This window comes from Cuculus canorus, chromosome 1, assembly GCF_017976375.1.
Source record: "Cuculus canorus isolate bCucCan1 chromosome 1, bCucCan1.pri, whole genome shotgun sequence".
Classification (NCBI taxonomy): Eukaryota; Metazoa; Chordata; class Aves; order Cuculiformes; family Cuculidae; genus Cuculus; species Cuculus canorus.
Window position 1 is genome coordinate 198918482 of NC_071401.1, and position 22630 is coordinate 198941111.

General features: G+C 37.6%; 1 protein-coding gene and 1 long non-coding RNA gene across 6 annotated transcripts in view; one reads left to right on the forward strand and one right to left on the reverse strand.

Annotated features, from left to right (window-relative positions):
* Nucleotides 1–22630, reverse strand: part of SEMA3A (semaphorin 3A) — a 411783-nt gene that overhangs the window by 176425 nt on the left and 212728 nt on the right. The gene's annotated exons all lie outside the window — the stretch shown is intronic.
* LOC128852232 (uncharacterized) overlaps nt 1–22630 on the forward strand; it is a 120417-nt gene that overhangs the window by 3584 nt on the left and 94203 nt on the right. For all 3 annotated transcript variants that reach the window (XR_008449948.1, XR_008449947.1, XR_008449949.1), the window contains exon 3: nt 11569–11700. This is a non-coding gene — a long non-coding RNA (uncharacterized LOC128852232). The remainder of the gene's footprint in view (nt 1–11568; nt 11701–22630) is intronic.

The window sequence follows — 22630 nt, forward strand, 5'->3', positions numbered from 1 at the left end:
AGGTCCTTCTCAGAACTATGCAGGAATTACCAGAATCCATTTCTGATATGCAATACTAATCCACTAATTTTTGAGGGAAAATTTTTTTGAGTTGAGTGTGCAATTTCTGGTTGAAATCAGAAGGAAAAAAAAAAACCTCTCAGACTGTATCTGATTGCTAAAAACCTCTCTAGAGAAGACACTCATGTAGAAAATGTGAAATCTTAACTTGAATACCCTCACTGCTATTTTTCCCCATAGCAGGTGAGTTGCTTGATAAGCAGAATGTTTACAGTACTGCAAATGGTCCCTTTGAAATTGCTCCACTTGTATACATAATGGTACTTGTAACATGCTTTAGAATAACAGAGTCATTATTAGCCATAAGGAGGCTCATCCTTGAGCCCAATTATAAGTGCATTTCTCATATGGTGTGTGAGAGACACAGGATACATTTTCATAACACACTGACTTCAGAAGTAAAATCCCATTTAAGAAGATCCAGACATCAGCTATCATGGTTTGCTTTTACGTCGCGGACTACTGCTCTCTCATTTGGGATGCAACAAACTTTTTTTGCAGATGTACTAGAAACATACTGAAAAAGAATGTTTATAAGTAATTCCAGTGGGGATATGTGAACGGTTGTTTCTGATGCAGATGCAGTGCATGCACCAGCTAATGGAGTAGGAAGCAATGTGAACTGGCATTGGGAAAACACAGCAATGCAGAGGAACTTCGGGCGGTGGCCTCACTTCTGAAGGCATCATGTCATAAAGTTCTATTTCTAGGTTCAAGTCTTTTGCCTATATCAGACAGGAATCTAAACCTGGAATCTATTTGACCTAGAGCTTAACACCGACACGGTTGTTTTTCTCTTTTCATTATGGCTCATACAGTGAAGAAAAATTCTTCTGATATCTAGGCCTGCTGAAATGGATATTGGATTTTATTTTTACAGTGTTGATGATTATCACATTAGTTGAAGAGTTTATAAATAGCTGCTTCCACCTGGATTGTAAAGGATTTAAAATTATGTGGAGTAGCACATTTTAAGCTCTGAAGCAATCGCAGAGCAAAGTCACTTAAAAATGCATCGGTAAAAAGGGAGTTGAAGGTGTAGAGTTTAACATGTTATCAAGTTAGTGTTGGCAATATCAAAATGTTGCATCTAGTTTTGGAAATATTCTTGCTGTTAGAAGTCTAGACATGTCTTTCCCTGGCATTCTCTTGGGCTATGTTGCATTTGATAGTCTTATTTGAATCTCCCGAATCTACACAAATCGGTAACGTTTCTTGTTATTGCATGTGATCGGGTTGCTTTCTATGCTGGTTAGTATCTGCATTCTCTCAATAGCACTGCATCTTACCATCTTGTCACAATCAACTTTTCCTTCGTTTCTCAGGACTAATGAGACTGAACTCTATGTGATGCTTATATTTTTGGCAGCATAATGGGATCTGTATCAGTATGGTGTGTTTTATTCACAATGCTTTCAGGTCTATTAAACACTTCATCAAATTCTTTAAACATATTCTTTGCATCCTGTTCTGTAGACAGGTTATGTGCCTGTCTGAACAGCAGCATTTTCTAATAGCTCCTCAAACCTAAACAAACCTTTACTAGTCTCTTGGCTTCTGCTGCCTGACATTCATCTCATATGCAAATGTATGACAACTGTGGTACCCAGAATCATGATAAGGAACCCACCTTGATAGCTCAGTGCCAGTCATGTGACATCAATAAGTCTTACAAAAAGCTTATTTTCCCCAACTCCTAGTATGGGTCAGTAGCTTCTGTTTCCAATGGATTAGCTCTGTGTTACTCATCCAAATTGAATAAAACTTCCAAGTCTATTAAGTTTCAAGTACAGAGATTTCCATCCCTCTGATTGCTTATGTTTATTGGCTGTTCGGCCTTCATCGAGGAAATATTGGCAAGGACATATGTTTTTTTACAGGAGATGAGGGAAATGCAAAGAAACAGTTGATGTTCTAATCCTTCAGAGAAAAGCCAATTTAAGAAAAAGCATTATAAAAGACAAAACAAAGCAACAGCAGCCGTGAAACTTTTGGCTCATTAAATCCGATTCCAGGCCTGATATGTTGAACTTTGTTGAGGGAAATCTAATCAAGCCTCCTCCTAAATGACCAGCTGCAGAATAACTTGCTCCTTTAACCCAACAGATATAATGGTTGGTCATCTCTGAAAACAGAGAAAATAAACCTGTCCTGTCATTTTCCCTACTGCTGTCTGAAGAGCCAGCTTGCAAGGTGTATTGCACATAAATGCATTACAGATTCAGTTACTTTGGCAGTCAAATTCCATTCTGGCTTTTATCAGCCACATTTTTTCAAACTGGAGCAACTGACAGTACATAAAGTATTTTCCTGCACAAAACCTAGATCAATATCAAAATTTAGTTTTCAGGATTTCCTACTTGTCTTTGAAAGTCCCCCTATGTTCTGATTTGCATCTTTAGACCTCTGTATACCTTTCAAGGTCTGATGCTAAGGGATTTGCACAGGGCCACACACTAAGACCTTAACATGACAAGAAATTGATCCTGTGTTTCTCACATACTATGCCAACAGTCTCATCCTTACCTCTTCATTTGTCATAGCATGCAAGTCATTCCTGTCAGCCCTAAAAGTCCATTCTTATCACTCAGTATACAGAAAATCCCCAGTTCTATTGTATCTGGGATTCATCATGGCCAACCTTTTGGCCCTATGTAATTTTGCTTAGTAACCTTTACTGCCAACTGTCAAAGACTTGAAAGACACAACACTATCTTGCGTGTCACCCATTCATCACAGGCTTTTAAATAGTCCAGGTGAATTGCAGCAGAGTAATATGCACAAACCACAAACTGAAAGCGTATGCAGCATCTGCTCTGATCATTGTTCTTTTCTGGACTTTTCTTCTTCTCTCTCGTTTCTTTTTGGTTTGTTTTTTTGTTTTTTTTTTTTTCTCTCCTTGTGCTGAGCGGTTCATTAGTATATGACAAAGATATAACAAAACCTGAACCACTGGCTGTCATCTTCATACGTCTGCCCTATCTGAGTTTCTAGACTGAAAAACTTTTTAATGAGGATGTTTTTTTCATTGACAAATTGCAAATCTGATTCTGTTGAACAGAGTGTGTGGGTGTAAGTTGTCTTTGGAAGATCAAACTATATTACACAAAATATAGAGGTTAAAGACTCAGTTTATGGTGTCTGATGCAAAAACTAATATCTATTTAATCACTACTCAGGTAGTCTGTGGAAACTGGGAATGGTAGGTAAACTGTGATAGCTTAGGAAAACTTGGTTGAACTTTAAATAATTTGACCTCTGTGAATGCTTTTAGAATCAACAATATGTAGAAGTGTGTGCTAGAAAGTAAGGGAGGGAATTAAAAGAAAAACAAGCCTTAAGAAAGCATTAAATAACTCTGCCTTTCTCTCTCTGAATCCCCAGTGAATAAGTATTTCAGCAGGGGAAGGGAATTTTATCCCTTCTCTGGACTGAATTTGTAACCATTTCAGAAAAGCTTTACACTACATTATTTTCCTATTTATTTCTCTGACATCAGAATCCATGATATTTCAGCCAGGTAAATATAGACCCAGGAAAGAAAGATTCCTCCTGTCTCCCGAGGTGCTGAAAGCTAAAACAAAGTTAGGATGGAGCTGGACCAGTCAGTCACATAAATCTTGTCTGTGGAAATTCAAAAGTAGGTTGAACATATGCACACACGTACATCAATTTGCTAGGGTTTTTTTCTATTTCTCAGTCATTCTAAAGTATTTCAGATACTTTGCTATTTTGACATTTGCATTCTATGCAGAGACCATAGCTACAAAGAGCGTTAGGTAATAAAACACACATCGCTGACTCTATGAGTTTCTTTTAACAGTGCTTGGGCTTGGTGAAAGTGCCGTCAAACCTAAATCTGAACAGTTGCAGTACATCTTTCCCATTTTCTCTTCTCTCCAAGCAGGGTATGAAGCTGTAGTTTCACTGCTCAGAGCTCCCTTGAGCAGCTCACCTGGTGACTGAGGAGTAACGGCAGTGGTGAAGGTGGTAAAAGTGGTAAAGGAAACATATGGCCAGATTAGGGGAGGAGCACTGCACCACAGCAGCCTGACACCCTGTTGGAGATCCTACGATAATGCAGATCTGCCGACAGTGTAAAACGTCTTTCTGCTTTCTCAGAGTCTGTCCCGTTCCCAGTACTAGAAGATAAAGTATGGGAAGATAAAGATGCCAGTAGATATTTCCCATGACAATAGAAATTCTTATTTCTGGACTAGAATGAGCTACTCAGTCACCTTAGTGACTTGTCATCAGACTAGGAATAAAAAAAAAATTGTATACTAATAAGCCAGGTATTCTGTACATGCAAAATAGTTTAATTAAAGCATGTATTATATTATACCAGAATAGTCACAGAAAAAGATTGGAATCATACATGCATACTATATATCTATATATATACACACAGAGACAATACATGTTTTCTATGGATAGTGTAATTTAAAATTTAGCATAATTAGCCATCTTCATTTTCCCTGACATTTCACAATGTCTCACAGATGGATCCCTCATGTTTTGTTTTTAATTGTTGTTTTTCTTTCTGTTTAAAGTTTATATGCATCACGTACTGTTTTTATGAATCTCTCCACCGAATTCCAGGGTATTTCTTAAAGCTTTACATCACAATCTTACAAACTGTAAATGTATGTCTATGAAGGTTGCTTTTCTTCTTTCTTTGTTTTCTTTTTTTCTTCTCTCTTCTTTTTTTTTTTTTATTTTCATGTTTGCCTTTTCCTTCAAGTGAAATGGAACAAGAATATGTTCATAAAGACAAAAATTCCATTGTTTATACTGATCGGCACAGACTAGGCAGTGAGAGGGAAAAAACAAGGCATCTGTTGAATACAAATGAAGACAGCAGGTTGGTGTATGAGTACTTAGGTTCGGAAGCTACTTGTCATTTGCTTTTAGCAGTTGAAACCTCACTCTTCTCCTCCCCCTCTGCCGTGGGACAAAGTTATGGAAAATATGGTGACTTCAGGAAGGTGACTTTACATGAAACTGCAAAAGGTGATGCATGCCAGCTCCATTCTTCCCCATTTGAAGCAGTGTTCCTCCTCAGACCTAAGTTTACCAGTGACAATTGTGTTCTAAACAGAACCTTTTAGCTGCTGTTAAAAAGCCTTGAAACTCATCATTGCATGATGTTGCTAAGAAAGGGAGCAGTGTCACAAAGCCCAGAATTGGTACCCTTCAAGGGTTTATTATGATCGCAAAACCAACTGTGAGGAGAGCTCCCTTGTGCCCAAAAGGTCTATACTGTGCTTTAGCAAAGGACGGGGTGGGGGGAGGTGTCACAGTAAATTGTGAAAATTGGAGGGAGAAGAGGAGGAAAAAACCAGCATTCAAACAGACTTCAAACAAATCTTGCTCTCCATTTTTCTTCTGAAGTGTTGAATGATACATGATGTCATATGATGTGCGGTAATTTCCCCTTCTCTATTTTAAAGGGAATAAATGGATTCTATTCCTGAGAAAATGTATTAAGGCCAAATTTTACTCTCAGCTACCCTGATGTCTATCCCAAGCAACAACAATTCAAATGCAGTTCCTCTGGATTCATGCTGATGTAACAGAGAACAGAATGTGGTGCTTGAAAAAGCAGCTGTCACCTTATGGAAAATTTTATGAACTATCTTATTTGGAAACAAGCATTCTTCTGTGCACTGTATTTCCCTGCATTTCCTTTCTCTCATTCTTTTTTTCTGAAGACAGTGCCTTAAAACAGAATCACTGTTGTTTCTTAATTTATCTGCTTCTGGACTTACTCCCCACCTGACATGATAATCCTCTATTTGTGACATACTAATAATTTTTATAATGAACAATTGTGATACTACAAGCTGGGCAAGTCTGATCTGAAAAATGCATTTTACTCTGGTATCTTACATAATGTCATATCAACTTTCAGCTCAGATAATAATTTCAACCAAGTGACATCAATTAAGTTTTCATACAAGGGAGTGGTACACTTGATATAACTCCCTAGAGATTATTCCCTCTAGAGTTTACGGTTTTATGATTTGACCTTTAAAAATCTTTCCACTCTCCATCCAAAGCTTGGTTATGCAGATCTAATGATTTTGTTGAAGTAGAAAAACATTGCAGCTACAATTCAGTTCAGTCTGGCACAGGAGTTAAAAGTTGTAACAAGCAGAAGCTTAATAAAAGGAAATTAAAATGCAAACATATTTCTTGTGAATTGTTCGATGAATTTCAGATACCACAGTGATTTATGAGAACAACCTGAAAATCAATATCCTTCTTGACAAGTACTGAGTGAGGATCCTTCCAAAGTTTGCAGTCTTATGTTTGAGGATATAGTTTCATCCTGTATTTTTGCTCTGAAATTCAGTGGTTTCTCTGTTCATCCTACCATCTTTGGCAACTTTAACTGGAGTTATTCATAGGTTTCAAATTATGCACATGCTTTGCTGGATCTGCGCCCATGTGTGTTGAAATTTTTTGTTATGAGTAGGACAGCCAGCACAATCCAGATTCAGGGAGAGCCAATTTTTGTTGTTTAGCACACTTTGGACTTTAAGGAAGGACCTCTGGGAAAAACAGGAATCTAGGGAAACAGGTTATCAGATATTGTGTAGCTTGATCCTTCTTTTCCTGACAGCTGAAAACAGTTCAAAACATGGCAGAATATGCCTAAACTTAAGCTTGATGACTATCTCAGCCAGATGCAGGAACAAGATTTCTAGAGTCTCAAGGTTTCGTGTTTAAGTAGACCTGTATGGATCATGGAACAGATCCTCCTAGAAGCTGTGCTAAGGCCCATGGAGGACAGAGAGGCAATTCAAGACAACAAGCATCACTGCCTTGCCTGACCAACCTAGGGGCCTCCTATGATGGAGTAACTACATCACTGAACAAGGCAAGAGCTACAGACGTCATCTGTCTGGACTTCTGTAAAGCCTTGGACACGGTCCCTCAGAACATCCTTCTTTCTGAACTGAAGAGACATGTATCAGTTAGAGCAGGTCAAGAACAGGGCCACGAAAATGATCAGATGGATGGAATAATTCTTCTGTGAAGACAGGCAGAGAAAGTTGGGGTTGTTCAGCCTGGAGAAGACAAGGCTCTGGGAGACCTCATAGCAATCATTCAGTACTTAAAGGGGGCTTCTAAGAATGATGAGGACAAACTTTCTAGCAGAACCTGTAGTGATAGGACAAGGGGTAATGATTTTAAACTACAAGAGATTAGATTTAGAAGATATTCTTTACAATAGGAGTTGTGAAAGTTGCCCAGAGCGGTGGTAGGTGCTCCATCCCTGGAGTGTTCAAGGACAGGGCTTTGAGCAACCTGATCTAGTTGAAGATGCCCCTGCCCATTGCAAGAGCATTGGACTAGACGACCTTTAGATTTCTTATCAACCAAACTAATCTGTGATTCTATGATTATACAGAGATTTGAGCTGTAAATTATTTTTAAGAAATATTAAACTTTGGTTTGTTTAAATTACTGGATTTCAACATATTCTCTTCTTTACTCGATATTTCTAAGGAAATTACTTCCTTGAATAAATATGGTAAACTTGCAAATCAACAGATGGAAGAAATAAACTAGTATTTTGTGAATGTCCTCTCCTTCAGCTGGTAATTTAGAGTAGCTATTTCTCATTAAAGAGCTCAGAATTTCCCATCCTTCTACAAATTTTGTTTTCCTAAGTCAAAAGAACTCTGGCTGATGAAGGAGTTATTTTCTGTTTTGTAAAATATCCTGCTATGGTAAAATGTTCCATCTGGAGTGCCCATCTATAGAACTATAAAAGTAAATTTCTCCATGCTGTCATCTCCTTGAAAGCCATGTGCACACAAGATGAGTCTCCTACACCGTAAGATGGATCTCTGATGACATGAATTAGTACATAGCATGTGTTGCTTTGGAAAACTTTGTTTAATACTGAACACTGGTTGATGATACTCTCCAGTGATATCACATTACAAAACTGATTATAAAAATACTGCAACCACATTATGGATAAAGTTATCCATTCTATTTGCCACATCAATGCCTTACCATGGAAATCCGTCCTAGATTTATTGACCGCAAATTATTGTATATGTGAAATAAATTAGTTGGAGAAAGAAGCATATCTTTATGGCTTTCAGCACATCTCCTGTGGAAGCAGCATGAAAAATTCAAACCTATTTCACTACTCTCTTCCAACATTTTGTATATGCAACAACCACTGCCTCAAAAGCTGTATTTCTTCACTGGTTATGTTTTCAAGGCTCCTGAAAAAAAACTTTCAAACTACAGTTCGGTAGAGGTTGTTAACTTGTTTGCTTGTGTATATGTTTCTTTTTTAAAACATATTAAATAGTTCAATTACTGGAAAGGACAAGTTTGAGATGGTTACTGTTGTTATTGTGTGAAACTGATCTGGGCTCCAGCCAAATGCAAGTCTCTTTCTCATTAAGACGGAGACATACAGATGAAAATTAAGACCTTTCTAATGAAATATATTGGAGGATTAGGTTACAAATGTCAGGATACACTACCTTATTTATCTAGTGCTTGCGTGACTTGTTAGGCCAGCAGTTATGACAAACTTTCCTTGCCCAATGTATTCTCAAGATTATTTCCATTAAAAGTAACACGATTGAGTACACAGCTTTGCTCATAGTTGAGATATGCTTCGATGTTTATATCAAAGCAATTGAACTGCGTTGTTTTAAAGCAATAATAATGGTTCTATAATTGCAATGTGTTCTCTGCCATTTTCAAGTTTGGAGACTAGGAAATAGTTTGCCAACTTTCTGTGTGTGCTATTTCATCCTCACACATTTGACCTTTTAATGTTATCTTGCACTGATTTGTAAGATAAAACATTCTAGAACTTCTGTGTGTATGTGGTTGTAGTTCTCCCTTATCTTTTTCCTATCATATAGAAGAAGGATACCCGAAGAGATACTATTGTTGTGGCAGTTTCTGATTTTATTGTTATTTAAGCCTTTTTTCTTGCTTACACATTATCATGGTTGTACCTAACATGTTAAGGGCAAAATCAGTGAGCAGCTAAATTAAAATACTGCAGTTGCACACAATCATGTCGTTAACATACTCTTGCTGGCACTTGAAAAATGTGTTACATAGCTCCTTCTGACACATCTGCTCTTGTGCAATATGTACCATCATCCTCATAAGCGTGTATTGATTCTGAGTGCCTCCATCTGAAGCAAATTAAAAGAGCCTGAATTCCAAATAATATCTTTCATAGAACTTTATAGATGGAGGCAAATAAAGTTAGCTACCACTTCTGAAAACACCTTGGAATGTAAAGTTGGGGAATTAAACTATTTTAAATTCTGTGCTACTGGATCTCTGTATGCGCGTAGACAAATAAGAAGGGTCTTCTTTTCAATACCTGAAAATACAGGCTTTTCAATACCTGAAAATACAGAAAAAATAAACATTTTCTCTCTGGAATTTTAGTACGTTCTGTGAAGAATTTTCCTTTTCATTCATCTAAGCTAGATCACCAAAGACCTATTCAAAACTGGTATAAAGAAGCAAGACATAGAAGGATTTAGGGCATGGAGTTACCTGCAAGGCCATCAGGAGTATCTGTACATGCCAGGTGGGATGTAGCAAACATTAGGCATTAATATTACCTGCCTAGAAACAGCTCTGGATGTATGGAAACAATCTGTGAAGCAGAACAGGTAGCTTAGCACTTGGATAGTTAATTTTGTTCTGAAATATGAAACACTTTCAGACCTCAGGCTGTGTGGTTTGAGACTTATGATGTAGAGCTGGGATATATAGGACTGTGTAACTGTGAATTATTATGCATCATGCGACTGTGCATTTAGCCTATCGTTAGTGCATGGTAAAAATATGTGAACTCATACCTCTGTCACCAATGCAAAAAGCATCTGTGGGGTACACTTCTTGTCCCTCCGCTATAGTGTAACTCCATCCACTGCTGAAGCCTTACTCTTATCAATGCAGCATATCACAGAAACAATTCCTAGCACTGAGAGTTCTAGCTGAAGTGTCAGCAGAAGTGGGAGGAAAAAGAAGCGAGAAACGAATTAAAAAATATCCCCAAACTCTAATGAAGTCCTCTGAGTTAAGAAGCTGTTTGAGTGGCAGGGAAAGGAATTGAACCTGTTCCTGGAGAATGCTATGATTACTAACAGCATTAATGGTCATGCTGATATTTGTACTATATCTTGTACATACTCTGAACCAAAAAAACTCTGAACTAGACAAATGATGAGAAAAACAGAGATACAGGGAGGAAGACACTTTCCCATGAAATGTCATAAATTCAGTCTAGTGTGAGTTTTTCTTGTATCAGACCATCTGGTGTCTCTGAAAAGTCTCACATTAATGGAGGAAAGCACAATGTCAGGATACATACCTGTAAAGGAGAGGGCTGATGGTAATATTGTGCTTCATATATGCTTAGAGAAAGAATGAGAGAAAAAAAGAGAAAGAGGGCATACCTTTTTTTTAGCTGCTATAGATTATTTTAAAAACAACCTATATTCATGGTTAATATTGGACTGCAAACTCCACTTCTGTCCTTGTCAAGTGGTCAGCTTTAGCCAGCAAAGACCTGATAGCAGATACCTACAATCATATAACATTAAATAGAGGGCTCTGAACTCATGTGCTTGGATGAGATAAATAACTTTGAGAGATGTGGTTAATGGCATACTTATCTTGTGCACAAGTGGAAGAGTTGGCTGTGATCCACTTCCGATTTTGATTTTTTACTACCACAGCTACTATCAGATAAAAGCTGTTTTCAGGAACCAAGAAAATTGTCTTAGAGAGAACAGCAGGGTTCTGCCTCCTTCATGGCAGTTGAATGTTAGTGGAAATGCTGTGATTTCATGTCAACAAATTATGTTAGGACACCTCTCAGTCAGAAGAAGCTTTCTGTTATACACATCTAAAACTGAATATAAGTAATGTCTGGAACAGGATAGATTAATGTTATAATGCTGATAAATAAGTAACACAAATTTCAACTCAGAACAGCCCATAATATGGGTTACAGATCTGTCGGTCAGCTAAGGAATCTGGTCAAGGCAGATGGCGTTTACCATTTAAAGGGTTTTCCAGTACTTTTTCTGGAACAACAGTTCACACTGCAAAAAATTCTGTCATAACACTGATTGTCAGAGGAGAAACAAAAACTGCACAAGCATAAAGACTGTCTTATGGTGTATTACCAGAAAGTGATACATTCACAATACAGTTTAGTGAATGGAACAAAATTTGCTGTATACGCTACTATGCCTATGTTGCTTTTTTCTATGTATTTGAAAGGATGTCAGTCTTCAGTGAATAATAAATTTCCTCTCCAAAACTAGCTTAACTTCACTGGGTTATTTTTAGTGAAGATGTCACTCAAGCTTTTCACCTAATTTTCATAAGTAAAAATACTTTTCCGATGCCTCTGGAACGTGGAAAGTCACTTCAGGAGAAAAGAAAATCATATCTAGTTTCTGTGTTTCTGCTATGTTTCTACAGTTCTGTGTTTCTGCTGACAACAGGCAAAGAGCCTCAAAGGCTGGGGAGGCAGATGATTAGAACAATCAACAATGAAGAAATATCTCTCTTCTGTCTACACTGTTTGGAACATGCAATGAGTTTCACAACAAAGTAAGTTCTTCCAGTGATGATAGAAATTTGCTCATTATTTTTGTTAGAGAAGGGTCTCAGAGTTTTGGCTAAAGTGCAACCTTCAGTTGTCTGTGTTGAAAATGTATATGATGGATTCTCTCTGTGAAATGTTTTTAGGTGCTGATAAAAAGCTGTGTGAACCATCTGCTGATTCTGTCGGGATGTGGAAAAAGGCAACACCACTGCCTGGTGGCATTTCTGTGTATCACCTTAATGCAATGAATATTTGTCGTTAATAATGTATATCATGGTAAACTGATTGCTTGAGTAAAAGCTCTCTTACAATTTTACTTTGAAAAACAAATGGATACTCTGTCCATTTGCTTGTGGATATGATTCTGAGGCAGACATGAAAAAATAGCAGGATTGGAAGGCTGATCCTGTTTACACTCAGAAGAAATTATGCACCTGCCATATGCAAGAGCAGTAGCCTTAATAAGGAACTGAGATATCTGACTGAAAACATCAGAAAAGTTATTAAAGTGGTGATAAATAAGACTGTCAAAACACACACACACACATCTAATCACTTCTAACTTTTGAGGGTAGAGGTAGACACCTTCTTTCAGCCACCATGGAGTTTCTGAGGCTGCTATGAATAACCCGTGTATTGCATTTATGTATGCGCAAAAACCTGTGAGCATAAAGAAACCACATGCAGTACTGGAGCCAATGAAATCTGGAACAACTATGAGCCAGTACAGTTACAGTTGAAGAAAGCGGTTGAATAAGTAGGTAAACTTAGGAAGAAGGAGTTCATAACTTGGCTTCACATAAAATGTTCCCACCCTACACAGTGAAACTCACAAGTCATTTGAACATATATATCTGACCAAGAGTGGAAAATTTTTAAAGATGAGAAAGGATTCTTCAATATAAATATAGTAATAACAGCAGTATTTTTAGCTCTGGTAGAATAATCATGGGTGATATCTGAGTTCATATATTTTAATTGCCTAAGTCTCGTCTAAGTTTTTCCTTCCAGTATTGTCTTGGGATAGTTAAAATCAAGTTTGCAGTGAGAAGAGAATGACTCCTCTAGCACCCTTTTAAGATTAATGCCAACCAAAGCACATTTTTCAAGAAGGTAGTATACATGGAGCCCTGTGCCTTCTTCCTCGTTTGTCTTCCTGGATACATCTGAATACATGTCCCAGTCATCATTGAGCTCGTGTAGCACCAGCAGCTAAAAGATGGGCAGAAAGAGGCCTCAGTGCACTATACTCATTCTCTAGATATACTGTACCTTTGCCCCAGGAATATCAGATTTATTATGCAAGTGCAGAACTAAAGCACAGTGCACTCTCATTAAAACTGGCCTTCCTGAGAAAAATGGATTTACAGAACACTTCTAAAATAATAATTACATTCATTATACATATATTAAATTACGTGACAGAGAGAATGGCCTAAGAGACTCTTGAGGAAGGTAGAGACCTGGACCATTACATCACCTGGGAAATCCTTCTGACTCACAGACTTTTTCCAGCTTATCCAGCAAAAAAGAAAATATACAAAGAGGCCAAAGATTAAATTATATACTTCTTTAGGCTGCACGTAACTGGTTTATATAACACAAATAGTATAATACATCTATGCTATAGACAATACAAAGGCCTGCCCAAGTAATATTTTGCTTTAGAAAAACAAAATAAAACATTTGACAGCTGTGGCCAACAGCTCTGAGCTGTTGGAATTTTGAAAAGAAACAGAGACTGTGGCCCAAATCTGAATAACCATAATGCAGGTTCTGTATAATGGACATAGCATAACTGGGGGAGGCCTTAACACAGCTAGGTACATGTGCAGATTATAATGAAGTTGAAGTCATCACTGAAATTTCTGATGCAATAAAAAGTTTCCTGAATTCCTCTCAGTGCTAAATCATGCAGGAACATTTGTGATAAATCTTGCTGCCTAAATTAAACTGTGCAAAAAAACCCCTAATGGCTATCATAGACAATCTTAAAGAGGTTATGAAACTGATGAGCTTATTAAAAGACCCAGTAATACACAGCTGCTGTGCCAGAAAGCAGGAATTCATTTTTTTTTCTATGGAAATTCTAAGAAAGGCCCTGGCAGACTCTACTTACAGTAGTGTGATTGAAAATGATTGACATTTGTTCATGTATCACACTAACCACACTAACCACTAACCAAAAATGAGTTTCAGTCTGCTCAAAAGGAGGCATTGACCTTAAGCAATGGAAATAAGAAGATTCATGTCCTTCTTTCTAACTTTTTTTCATGCCATTTTAAAATGAAATTGTTCAGAAATTATTTACTGCTATCAGAAGAGGATCTGGCAAACTGTTCCAGTGTTTGAGAACCTGAAAAATGATTGTTTTTCTCAGATAGAAAACTACCCTTTCAAATTGATAAAGTGTGGGAAAGATTTAATAACTACAGTAATACTGTCTGAGCAAACACAGTAAGGAACAATGTCTATTGCTAGATTATGGAGTTGTCAACGTATGAACAGACTCATCAGGTTTTAGGTTAGATGTAGACTGACATTGCCGAATCTATATATGAGATAACACTCTGAAAAATCATCAGCGTTACCAGCATGGGATGGTAGAATCAGAATTTTACAAGAGCTTTTCAAGGGACACCATTCAGTCCTAGACCAGGTTTTATTTAAAGGAAACGATCTAGCAATTACTGGAGTGTTACAGGAATATGTATTCAAAAGGATATGTAAAAGGTATTTTATGGTCCAGAAACACGTTAGAGGAAGGGTAAAAATATTTTATAACAACCCAACGTGAACAGTGAAATAAAGAACATTGGCAGGGATTACCACATGAGCCAAAACTAAGTGAGAGAGTGATAAAGTTATGTTAATGATAAATGGAAATCAGCACCTTGAAGGAAAGCAGACATAGATGATATTGTTTAAATTGGCAAGGACAAATATACGTGTGTTAGAATATGAATGCTGACTCGCTAGAGATTAATTCAGCAGAAAATACTGCAGTTAAACATGTAGTCATAAGTACTAAATCTTTTTTAATTTGCTAAACTAGCTCTACCTTTAATAAAAACCTATTACATAGTAACTTCTACTACAGATTAGCTAGTGTTATTTTAAACACTTTTAGTACAGGTTTAGAAAGCAACCATTAATTGACATTATCCTTAATATTGTAGGTAAGCAAGAAAATGGTGCTAAAAAAAAAAATCCAAAACCCAAACTCTAATAAAGAATCTGTAAAGTCATGCTCTTAATGCTGTTAAGCATGACTGATTTGTGGAGTGCTACCGATGAATCTGGCATAGGATGGTATTTGTTCCACAGGGAATAGAAAACACTAAAAGGATGTCAGACCCAACAGTAAAAGTAAAGAGATAGTTAGGAAAAAAAACACAAAAAAAACCAAAAAACCAAAAACCTTTAAAGAAAGGGTAATATCTTTACGAATCTTGGAGAAACATTTGGAAAGGTCACTTCTCCTAAGGAAGTGTCACTTGGGCAAGAGTTGTAGCAAATTGACACAGTGAAATCTGTGGGCATGGCATAACCAGAAATAAATGGGACTGATGGTCCCAATGGGAAAGCATGAAGATTTCTGGGACAGCATGTCAGAACCTGCTGGTCACTTTAGAGAATTTATAACTAGTGAATAAAATATAAGTAAGAAAGAGGTTATAAATATTTGAAATTCTGTGTTTTGCTAATGATGATTCTTATTTTTTTTTTGATACTTGACTGTAAAAAAAAAGGCATGGGATTCTAGATTTTTTTATAAGCCTTTTCATATGTCTGTTTAACTAGTGCTACATCTAGTGCTACATTTATATGGCATCTCATATAAATAGTACTTCTCAGTTAGAAAACCCTGGAGCTAAATAATACAGAGTTTGCTCAAATATATGAACTTGGTAATTTTGAAGAAATACAGTGGAAACAAAGTTATAAAATTGCAGGCATAATATCTTTATTTCTCACCTCTTGCCTATCTGAGATTGAGTTTTAAGAAAAGCATGAAAAGATAGATGAACAGACTCAATTTCATGGCTAAAACATCAGCAGGAGACTTGTCTTTCCAAGTCCTTCTGTAATTTGTCTTCCAGTAGCATTAGCATCACCAACATAAGCTGCTTAGTGCAGGATGAATCAGTTTCTGCTTCTTTGAATCCCGCTGATAGGTATTGCTACTCACAGGCACTGTAGGTTGGGTGGTCTTTTGCTTCTGATGTTTCTGAGAACGAATCTTCAAGCCACTAACTTTACAGAGGAACACCTACCCCCAAAATGGTACAATTGATTCATATAATGTTTACATATCTTTCGTTCAGTCTCTCATATCAGGATGTCTTATCTACTAAGAAAAGGAGTTTTAATCCAAGAGTCTAAAATATGCTAGTATGCTACTTCCATCATCAGAAGAGGATCAGCTGTGTTAAAAACCCAGCAAAAGCAATTATTCCGGTAGTAGTTTCTGCAGTTCACCTAGGTGGAGCTTTTATCCTGTTGTGAAAAATGACTGGTAATCCTTCATCTTTGCTTCTTTAGATCATCAATGACAAATTCTCCTCATTCGTCTGTTGTATAACCAGGGCTTCAAAAATGTATTTGTAGTTGAACAGGCTACAGTTTAATGTGTGTGTGTATGTGTATCATACATGATAGCGATTTACCAAGTAGTATATTGAATTGCAGTTCATCTATTGTATAGCACCTTAGTCATCTGATTGCTATCTGGAGACAAAAAATTCCACTACAGTCATTGAATGGCATTTGCTTAGAGTACGTATTCCAAGATCCCTTGGCCTAACAATGGTGTTTTTTCACTTCAGTACTTTTATTGATTTCTTGCCCATTTCACCTGGGAATGCTGTTTTTCCATGGAGATCAATCTTATAGTCATAAAAATTTTACTTCATTGCGATTCTTTCTTTTTTTTCACACTAATATGATATTTTGGAAAGGAAATGTTGAGATAACTAATGAATTAAAAAGATCTCGATGTAAATACAACTTGAAAAAACTGTTCAGTGACTAGGCTGTAAATTGTTACCTCATTTTATTAATGTTCCAGTCAGTCGTAGCTTTTGCTGGAGTGAGAAGATAAGGTGACCTCTTAAATTTTAGGTTGCTCCCATTTATATTCAGACCTTTCTGATATTTACTGCACAACTGTGCTCCCACCTAAGAGCTTGTTTTATCCTGGTTATGATGGGTAAATGTCTGTTTAGAAAGAGGTAGATTAGGGACATAATACAGATCAGTCTTAGGTCTCTGAGTCAGGGATTTCAAGCCATGCAACACTATTAATCCTAAGGAACTGACTGCAAATCTCAAGTCAAGGCTGCAGCGGTATGAATTTTCACAGGTGAATAAGAAGAGTATTTTCCTTCAGGGATGGGGCCAGTGCGTACTGCTGCTATGCTAACAACTTTTCCCATCACTTTGGGTATTGTGAGCATTTCCAGCTGCCACCAGTAACACAAAATAAAAAACAATCCCACAAGCCAAAAACTTTATCCAACTCCTGCTGTTCTATCTACAGTTTTGATACACTTCTTGTTTGCTCAAACTATCACAAAAGCGTGTTGTTGTATAGCACTAGAAGACACAAATAAAAACTGTGTATTGTTACAGATTCATGTTTCTTACATTATATTGAGTCAAAGCACTGTCTGCTTTTGATTGCTGTGTTTTACTATCAGTTGCGTGTTTCTTTTGGAACAATTCTTTTTACAATGTCTTTGATGCCAAATGTGTAGCAGGTGTACGCATGTGTTCTACACCAAGAGCAAGCAAACTAGAGACTTCATTTGATGAAATAAGTGGGCTATTATTTGGGTAGTGAAGAGACAATGCTTGAATTCCCACAATGCTCTTGAGAAGGCTGGTACACATTGCCTTGTGAGCTTGTTAGCTTCAGTGTGAAATATAGGGTGGCTCTTCTATGGGGTGTAGGAAGGCTGGTGACACTGTTTCCTTCCTCCTTGTTCTCTGTGCAGTCAAAAGCCAAGACTGTGGTTGCTGCCTACTAGGACAGAGGAGGAAATAAATTTAATATTATGCTAATGTGTATAAAGGCAATCTCTTTCTGCTCCTGTTTGTAAATGTAATTATATATACTCCTTAATAGGTTTGCCAAACGCAAGCAAAAGGACAAAAATGCTGCACGAGACGTATCTGCTTGCAGATACACAGGCCATGTCTGACATAACTGCATCAACAGTCACTGCCCTCTTGTGCTTTTCCTGACCTGAAAACTCTCAGTTTACTTGACATTGAGTTTAACTATTGCTCTGTCTCCATAGAAAAACATTGCTATTAACTTGTGCTGGCTCTGCCATGAAAAAGGACAAAAGCTAAAATTCACAGAAGCAGAAACTCATGATTCTCTAACAGGGCCAATTTGCAATGCTGATACAGAGAAGGCCCTCTCAAGTCAGCTATTGGGGTCGCACACATGCTCAGAGATAATGATGAATCATGGAGGAAGAATTGTTGAAGTGATATGGCTCACTGCTGTGTTGAGAATTGCCCAGCGTGTCATCTAATTAGGTTATCAGCTCTGCTCTGAAATGACATGCAGATAAGCACAGTGCCCAGGTGGACGTAGGATCAAGAGTACTACTCCCGGGGGGATTTTTGCACTCAAACTTACTTAACACAAATGGTGTAAGTGTAAAGAATACAGATCCACACTTAGAAATGATCCCAGTCCATACAATCTTTGCTGGAGCAATGTTCAGGATAAAAATCATCCTTTCAGCGTGTAACTTAATGAGGGCTGCCCTTCTGACATACCTCAGCTACACTAAAATAAGCGGGTAAATTTAATTGCAAATTTTCCACAGGTTTTTTGAAGCATAGTTGAAATATGATTTATCATGTTCTCTTGCGACTCACTAAAAGTGGTAGTAAACTGCTAATTATTCATTGATATAGAAGCTTATAGAGTTAACGAAGAATCTATGAATACTTGGACCATGCCTTGCATTCAGGGTTACTGAGTTGATCAACTCCCCAGGAAACTTCCAAAGTGAAAAATCAAGTCCGTAAGATGTACTTAAAAAGAAGGCCTCTGTGACTTATGAGTCGTGACACAAAATGTTCTTTATGCCTTGATATTTTGTTTTACAGTGGGTTTTGTCATGGAACAATGGAACAAGTCATGATCAAAATGTTAGTCATTAACTCTTTTCTCATCTACTACTGATTTGGAAAGTGATGACCACATGATTCATATATTTTATGCTAAAAACAGGAGCGGCATGAATGTTAAATTATTTGCCATGTTCACAGACTGTCAGATGGGGCAGACAGCCAGCTTTTCAAAATAATCACAAAGAGGTCGGCACAGCTGTATCATATTTTCAGCTTGTACTCTATTACTACTATCAGTCCCATCCTGTGTTATCAAACCAATACTGTCTTTGATGAACGCAGGTTTGAATTCATATTTCTTCTTGCTTTAAATTAAATGAAAGAAAAAAAATGTGACTAGCTAGTCTGATCCATAATTTCCTCCTAAGCAATATTGTAAAAAATATCACATTTGCAAAGCAGGAATAAATGAAGAAGGTGATAAATAACAGGTGTAGAAGTACTCTGTGGATGACATGAAGGGCCTGAGCTAAATGTGAAAAATGAGAAGTATGAATTGTGGTGACAATACATAATCAAGTTATCTATTGAGTGTTCCACATCTTCTGAGGAGTGTGTTGCGCTCATCAATGTCTATTGCTAAAGGAAGAAACATTTGCCTTTACTGTACCTAAACTGCTCCAGTTGATATGTATTCACCTGTTTCCCAATTGTCTTTGAAATGCTACACAGTACTCCAAAACTGTGAGTTAAGACAGTGGACTGGAAAAAATTTCACAATATAACATAATCAAAGAATCATAGAATCATAGAATCATAGAATGGATTGGGTTGGAAGGGATCTTAAAGATCATCTAGTTCCAACCCCCCTGTCAAGGGCAGGGACACCTCCCACTAGATCAGGCTGCCCAAGGCCCATCCAGCCTGGCCTTGAACACTGCCAGGGAGGGGGCAGCTACAATCTCTCTGGGTAACCTGTTCCAGTGACTCACCAACCTCATTGTGAAGAATTTCTTCGTAGTGTCTAGTCTAAATCTTACCCCTTCCGATTTATAGCCATTCCCCCTTGTCCCATCACTACATGCCCTTGTAAAATGTCCCTCCCCAGCCTTCTTGTACGCCCTCTTCATTACTGGAAGGTGGTTATAAGGTTCCCCTTATAGCCTTCTCTTCTCCAGGCTGAACAACCCTAACTCTCTCAGCATGTCCTCATAGCAGAGGTGCTCCAGCCCTCTGACCCATCTTCGTGGCCTCCTCTGGACCCGTTCCAACAGTTCCATATCCTTCTTATGTTGGGGATTCCAGAACTGGACACAGTACTCCAAGTAGGGGTCTCATGAGAGAGGAGTAGAATAGGAGAATCCCTCGACCTTCTGGCCACGCTTCTCTTGGTGCAGCCCAGAATATTGTTGGCCGTTTGGGCTGCACATTGCCAACTCATGCCTACTTTCTCATCAACCAGCACCACCAAGTCCTTCTCCACAGGGCTGCTCTCAATTACGTCATCCCCAATCCTGCACTGAAACTGTGCATTACCCTGACCCAGGTGTAGGACCTTGCACTTGGCCTTGTTGAACCTCATGAAGTTCACACAGGCTCACGTCTCCAGCTTGTCCATGTCCCTCTGAATGGCATCCTGTTCTTTTGGTGTGACAACAACAGCACTCAGTTTAGTGTCATCTGCAAAACTGCTGAGGGTGCATCCAAGAATTATGTTATTGATTATATATTATTGATAATCTGGAAAACAAATCTTTCATCATAACTGTATCACCATCCATGCACTCAATCAGAAACAAGTGTGCAAAGCTCTGCAAGACACAGAGAGCTTACAGTCTGAGAATATGGCAGGAGACAAGTGGATATGGGCAAATGGATGGAAAAAGCAGAACGTAACAGTGAAATAGTTATGACTAGCGTAATAGTTTCTGAACATTTGATCAGGAGCATGCCACGAGGGCAAAGAAGAAAGCCTTTTTTTTATTCTTCCATAAATGACTGCCTGCACCAGAGGATGCTAATAAGATAATTAGGGTAATGATGTAATTAAAAGAGAAGCTGGAGTCCCAAAAGATATAGTTTATGATATGGGTGAGGAACGGTAACCCATATTATGTTTTTAATATTCAATACAGTCTGTATTTGCAAGACATCACAAATGATTTAAGGCAGATGAAAAGGATCCAACTTCCAGAGACAGAATTAGGCTGTTCCATTAATAAATATAGGAAAGGGCATTGGACAGAGTGGACAGTTTATCCAATTGGAAGGACAAGCACAATGACCACCTAACTGTTCCCTTAGGGCTATTTGGAGGACTGTGAAAGCCAAGGAGAGGCAAAAAGGGATTGGATTCAAGCTGGTGAATTCTCCCTCCCAGAGCAATTTTCTTGCATTGATGGAAGTCTGCTGCAACTAATGTGACGGGATAGCAGTGCTCAGCCTCCCAGTCCAGCAGCTCAGCACAACATTAGCAGGCCTTTCTGGAGGAAAAATACACCTCAGTTCTCCCGGCTCCAGGAAAAGAGCTAGTTGTGTTAAAATAAATCAGTCAAGCACTTAATAAGAATGACCTGTGAACTCCCTTTCCTTTTAAAAGGGTCTCATTGTGAGAAAACTGTTGTGAGAATACTTGCTTCTCAAGATTTATTTTTTCATAATCACCCAAACTAATTATCCCTTTTATTCCACGGTGTAATGCAAAGAGTGTGCTGATATATTATAAAATATTTTTTTTTTGCTAGAACAGTTTGACCAGTGAGGGTTTCTGAGTGTGCATGTAGTCTGGCTCATTGTGCTTGTATTGATTGGAATTCATTAGCTTCTACAGCGTCTTCAGTGTCAATGTTATGTCCATAATGTAGCAGGAAAAAAAAACAACCCACAAAATAAATAAAAATATCCCTACTTCAAAAGTATAATTATTTAAATTTCTGTAATATTGAGATAACTTTGAGGTATCTCTCCTTCCTGTTATCATAATGTTATCATATATGTTATTATATCACTATCTTAATATACTAGATTACAGAGACACAGATTCTCAGTCAGTAGGTTTTAACTCTGATAGCATCCCCTCTATAGACAGCTTAAGCCAACAGAAAGACTGTCACCTACTCAGAGGGCTTTGGATCAGCTTTGGGAGCTCAAAGTTTTCCTGAAACCTGACAATGTAAGCATAACTACACCTATTCAGAGATAAGATTAAAACAGCTTGAAAAATGGTACTTTTTCCCATCATACTTCCCAGGGGAAAAAAACCAGTTTTCAATGTTTTGGCTGCGATCTGGTAAAAAAACCCCTTTGACTCGCAGCTCTTCCTTCAGATAAACAGGCCTAAGAAAAAAATTAACAAAAGCTTAGAAAGGCATGGGAATGTTTTTACTCTATTTCTTGTGTTGATTATTTATTTATTTCCTGAAAAATAAAAATACAAAAAGATAAAAATTAAAATTAAAATTAAAATTGCTTTTTAGTTGACTCTAAGACTTTTTGCTTTAATAAATTTAATGGAACAAAAATTTTATGCCAAATTCCAACATCCTCCAAACAAAAACCCACAAGCCTACCTTGCCATTAGAGTTTTCTAAACTATGTTCTTTCTGCACTTAAAATCAGAAAACCCATTAAGAGCCATAGTGTGAGGCTTTTTACCTTTTCATTTAAATTTTTAATTTTTATCCTGTTTCCAAAACTAAGCACAGTCCCACATGTGTAAGGAGAGATTCAAACACCTTTTTTTTCTGATTGAGAGCAAGGATTAAAGAGTCCCACCTCCCCTGAGGCTGCTGTAATCATCACAATCTACAGTATTCTTTGAATGCATTTTTTTCTGTT